This window comes from Mus musculus, chromosome X (genome assembly GCF_000001635.26).
Source record: "Mus musculus strain C57BL/6J chromosome X, GRCm38.p6 C57BL/6J".
Taxonomy (NCBI): domain Eukaryota; kingdom Metazoa; phylum Chordata; class Mammalia; order Rodentia; family Muridae; genus Mus; species Mus musculus.
In genome coordinates this window covers 30,360,407-30,366,423 of record NC_000086.7, presented here as the reverse complement: position 1 = coordinate 30,366,423, position 6,017 = coordinate 30,360,407, and positions in this window count along the sequence as shown.

Here is a 6,017-nt window from a genome sequence, read left to right as displayed (position 1 = left end):
TAGTGAACTCATGGTCCAGAGCAGGGGCTACATGCATACATCAGGGATATCAACAGAATTTCCTGTGGCCAATAGGATCTTAGATATCAATGTGATCTCCAGTGCACCTCAGATCCTGTACCTCAATATGATAACCAGTGTCAGTATGGACTATAAAATATGGAATTACCTTAAACAGCAGCAGAGTTCATCCTTATGATCAGGGTTTCCATCAACTTCAGTAATAGAAACAATGGAATCAATCATGATTGCTGGTCAAAATATTCATTACCCATATCAACATACTTTCAGGTTTCAAATACCATTCCAGGTGTCAAAAGTATCTCCACTAGCAGCACAGAGGACTTAACTCCTTATGACCTTAGGCAGCAATATTGATCATGAACTTTACAATTGACTCTTTGACTAAAGGATCATAGACAGGACAGAATTCAAAGTCAGACTCTTCAAAGTCAAGACTATCTATGAATCTCAACATGTTTACCAGATGCTTTATGGATAAGTAATGTCAATACTTTTAACTTGGCAATTGGGAAGTTGGGATCTCTGATGTCATTACCTGTTCCAAAGAGGCAGTAACAATCCCTCAGGACCTGGTTGCCAGTGGCAGCTTAGAACTGGTATATACCACCTTGTTTGTTGTCAGGAAGTATCAAGGCCATCAAAATATTTAAGAGGGCATGAATGACTATGTACAGAATCCTCTTCTCTGGTGACAGGATGGATCTTTGACATAAAAATTGTTGGAGCTGAAAGCATACTTCTCATAAATAACAGCAGAAAAATTTGGATAGCTGATATCAGTAGAGATTAGATAGGAAGTTGGAGACGCTCATATTTATGTTGTCCCATAAGTTAGCAGAGATTACTGTGATCACATCTGCTTGAGGCCTGAAATGTCATGAATATAAAAATGGTATCTTTTGTCACTATGTGTCCTCAGTGTAACAGAATATGAAACTGAACATGACATGGAGAAACAGTAAAACCTAAATTTTCACCTTATCTTCAGATGGTCTCATAGATCCTGGACATTAACAGTCTCATCAGAAGCATCATGGACTGTGGGTTTAAACAAGGCCACTGAAGGCAGCATAATGGATATCATCATATTTTCTGTAGGCACTTTGAATGAGTGACATTAATATAGTTCTCAGTGGTAGCAGGGATCACTAATGACAAGGTGGCCAATGACAGCATGTAAGGAAGGCCATACCATGGAATCTATTGCCATTTATATGTCAATGGCATTAGCATAGATTAAAAGGGAAGAAAAATTATGATCATAAACCTCTTATCAGGTGGCAATATTTATCTTGACAGCGCAATTCCAGGGGCAGTAGCAACCATGTACATTACATGGTTGATAGCTGGCAGGAACATCAACAGAATTTCTTATGGAAGATAGAATCTCAGACATCAATCTGATCTACTGTGTCACCTCAGAACCCTTACCTCAACATGATCTCTACCATCAACATGAACCTTGTAAGTCAGAAGGTTCTCAAACAATAGGAGAGATCATGGCCATCACTGGGTTTTTCATCAGCAATAGAAAAAAAAATGGATTCCATCATTATTGCTGGTCACAGCATGCAGCACTCACATCAAGGTATTTTCAGGTTTCAGTTAGGATTACAGGCATCAAACTAGTCTCCAGTAACAGCGAACAACACTTAACTCATTATGAACTTAGGCAGCAACACTTACCATAGACTTTACAACAGATTCTTATGGTTGATTTATCATAGACATCATGTAGCTTTTCAATGACCACACAGACTATGGGTGTCAAAATAGTTACCAGTGGCAGCATGAATCAGTAATGTCAATATATTTTCCTTGGTAGTCAGGATCACAGATGTCATCAATATTGTCCAAAATGGGAGTAGAAAACACGCCTAATCTGTTTGTCTATGGCAGCAGGGATCTCTGATATAACATAGTGTCCATTGCCAGTAAGTACAAGGGACATAAAAATACTTTCAGAGGGTTTCATGTAAACAAATCTCTTTTCCAGTTGCCACGTGCATCGTTACATCAAATTGCTTATGAATGGCAAGACACTTCTGAGATTTTAGACAGAAGAATAGATAACAGTCATCAGTAGTAATTCCATTGGCAGTTAATGAAAGTCATAATTTGGGCAGAAGAGTCATCAGGGATCACTGACATATTTTCTGCTAGAGGCCTGAAGTATCATGGACATACAGTGGTATCTGATGCCACTATATATACCTCACCATAACATACCTCAGCACATGTAACACAACATGACCTAAGATAGCATTATTGACTGAACTTCATTGAAGATTCTGACAGTCTCAGGGATTCTTCACATTTACAGTCCCTTCAGGAGCAACACAGGCAATGGATTTCAATATGGCTACTAGAGGCAGGATGCATGATTCACATCATCCACATTTCTGTGGCACCTGTGCATTAGTGAATTCAACATGGTTCCAGTGTCAGCTAGGATCACTGACAATAATTTTGCCATTGTCAACAATATTCTCAGACAATATCATGGGGTCTGTTGCCAGGTATATATTAGTGACATCAGCATTGATTCAGAGGGCATAAAAAAATTAGGGTCATAAAACGCTTTTCCAGGAACAAGATAGATCACTTACATCACTACTTCTTTTGGTGGTAGTAAGAACATTGTACATTTCATGGATGATAGCAGGTGCTACATGAAAGTATCAGGGACATCAACAAAATTACCTGTGGCAGGTTGGATTTCAGGCGTCAATCTGATATTCAGTGCTACATAAGTACACTTACCTCAACATGACATCAAGTGTCAGTATGAATTTTGGAATTCAGTATGTTCTCTAGAAAAAGCACCGATCATAGACATCACCAAGGTTTCCATAAGCAATAAGAATTGAGTTCATCATGATTTCTGGTTGCAGAATACAACACTGACCTTAACATAGCTTCAGCTTGCAAATATGTTCAGTGGCATCAAACATGTGTCCAGTAGCAGCACACTGCACTTATTTCATTATGACCTTAGACACCAGTACTGACAATGAACTTCAGAACACATTATTCTTGTTGATTTATCACAGACATCACGACATCTTCAAAGACACTGACTGAGGATCTCAACATGGTTACCAGTGGCAGCATGGATGAGTGACATCAATTTCCAAATTCCCTTGGCCAGTTTCCCTAGCATTTGGGATCACTGATATCAAATTGTTCCAAAGTGTTAGTAGTAATCACTCACTGCCTGGTTGCCTGTATGAGTAGGAATCTGAAATATACCATGGTATCAGTTGCCAGGGATATCACGAGAGGTTCAAAGGTAGATATGACCATGTAAAGAAACTCCCCTAGTGGCACTTTGAATCATGATATCAAAATATTTACAGGTAGAAGGATACTTGACATAAATTTGACAGAAGCATTGATAACAGACATCAACAATGATTCCATTGGCAGTAGGAGACAATGATATTAATGTGGTCCCATAAGACAGAAGGTATCACTGCCATGGCTGCTGGACGCCTGAAGTATATGTAATAAGCAACAGTGTCCATTGCCACACTATATGTGACCTCCACATAATATATCTCAGAACATGTAATTCAACATGATGTGACGCAACAGAATTTATCTAAAACTTCACCTAAGACTCTGCTAGCCTCAGGGATCCTTGAAATTAACAATAATCCAAGAAGCATCATGGACTGTGGGTTTAAACATGGCTACTTGAGGCAGAATGGATGATTGATATCACCATAGTTTCTACAGGAACTATGTAATAGTGATATTAACATAGTAACCAGGGACAGCAGGGATCATTGGCAACCAGGTTGCGAATGGTAGCATGGACCTAGGGCAATCCAATGGGGTGTGAAGACAGTTATATATCAATGACATCAACCTCAATTCACAGAGCAGAATAAATCATTGTCATAATTGTTTCATTTAGTTGCAGGATAAATCACTGATATTCACATTATTTCATGTGGCAGTAAGGATCTTGCACATTACTTAGTCAACATCATGCAATGTATTCATGTATCAGTGACATCATCAGAATTTGTAGTGGCTGTTAGGATCTTAGATATCAATCTGATCTCCATTACTGAGAACACTTACCTCAATATAACCTATCGTTTCACTACGGGCCTTTGAATTCATCAGGTTCTCAAGAAACAACACAGATCATAGCCATCACCAGGGTCTCAATTAGCAACAGGAATAAAATACCCCATCATGGTTGCTGGTCATAGCGGCATCACTGATTTCAAAATAACTTCATGTTTCCAGCAGGATCACAAGTATCAATATTTATCACATGTTAGATATTGTGAGCTACACTCATACATGAGAAATACCAACTGATGATCCTGTTGCAGGTAGGTTTCCACATTTTAATCTGATCTCCAGAACCAGATAAGAATACTTCCCTCAAAATAAACTTGGGCATTATTGTGGACCTTGAGGTTCATTATATTTTCAAGCAGTAGCACAGATCATAGCCACCACTAGGGTTTCCATTAGCAATAGGAATAAAATCAAACTTGGACTCCATCAAAATTGCTGGTCACAGCATACATCACTGGCATCAACATAGTTTTCTTTTTTTTTTTTACACGTAGAATCATAATAATGAAAATACCATACATGTTTCACATCAGGAGCTACATGAATGCATCAGGGACATCAACAGAACTTCCTGTGGTGGGTAGGATCTCAGACATCAATTTTCTATCCAGTGTCAGATAACAACACTTACCTCAATATGGCATTGTGTATCAGCATTTACCTTGGAATTCAGCAGTTTCTCCAGAAACAACACTGCTCATAACCATTACCAGGGTCTCCATTAATAACAGGAAATTCATGTAATAGATACCATTATGCATGCTTATCACAGCAAACAGCAATGATATCAGCATAGCTTCAATATTCAGATGTGATCACTGACATCAAAGGGAACTTCAATAACAGTACACAACTCTTTTGTCATTATAAACTTAGGCAGCAGTACTGAAAATGATGCTCACAATAGATATTTATGATTGGGGCATCTCAGGTGTCATCGACCCCTTCAAAGGTAACACTTGTTGAAACACCATGCCTGCTACAAACTCTGACTATAAATCTCAACATGGTTACCAGTGACATCATGGATGAATGACTATATGGCCTTTGGGATCTCTGATGTCATTAATTAGTCCAAAGTAAGAGCAAGCTTCACTTTGCTTTGGGGTCTCGGGTGTCATTAATTAGTCTAAAGTGGGAGTAAGATTCACCCCTGACCTGGATGCCTATGACACCAGGCATCTGGCATACAAAGTAAAGTCTGTTGCCAAGAAGAATAAGGGACATCAAGGTAATTCAAGAGGCAGGATCCATAGTGACATCAAAATTATTATAGATGGTAAGATTCTTCACACAAATTGAGCAGAAAAATGGATAACATACATCTGTCATAATTCCATTGACTGTCGGACACCCTCATATCAATATTGTCCCAATTGGCATCAAGAATGCTGGAGGCCTGAAGTAACATGGACATATACCAGTGTCCGGTACCACAATTGATATGTTTTCAACATAGCACATGCCAGAATATGTAATTCAACATGAAAATAGGCGACACTATTGAACTTGAACTTCACATTATTCTGATGGTCTCAGGGACCCTTAGCATTAACAATACCTCCAGAAGCAACGTAGGTTATATGTTTCAAGAAAGCTACTGGTGGCCTTGCTGGTCCACTCCAGCACCGGGGTTCCTTGCCCACAGAGTCTCCGGACACCTGCAAGGACCCCCACAGGATCCCCTATGGGATCTTAAGACCTCTGGTGAGTGGAACACACCATCTACTCCAATCCAATCACAGAGGACCTGAGACTGCCTTAATTAGGGAAGCAGATATACCAGCCTGATCAGGGTCACAATTCCCTTCCAGTCCATACCAGCACCGGAGTTCCTTGTGCGCAGAGTTTCTGGGGATCCCCAAGGTCCGCACAGGACCCTCCATGGGATC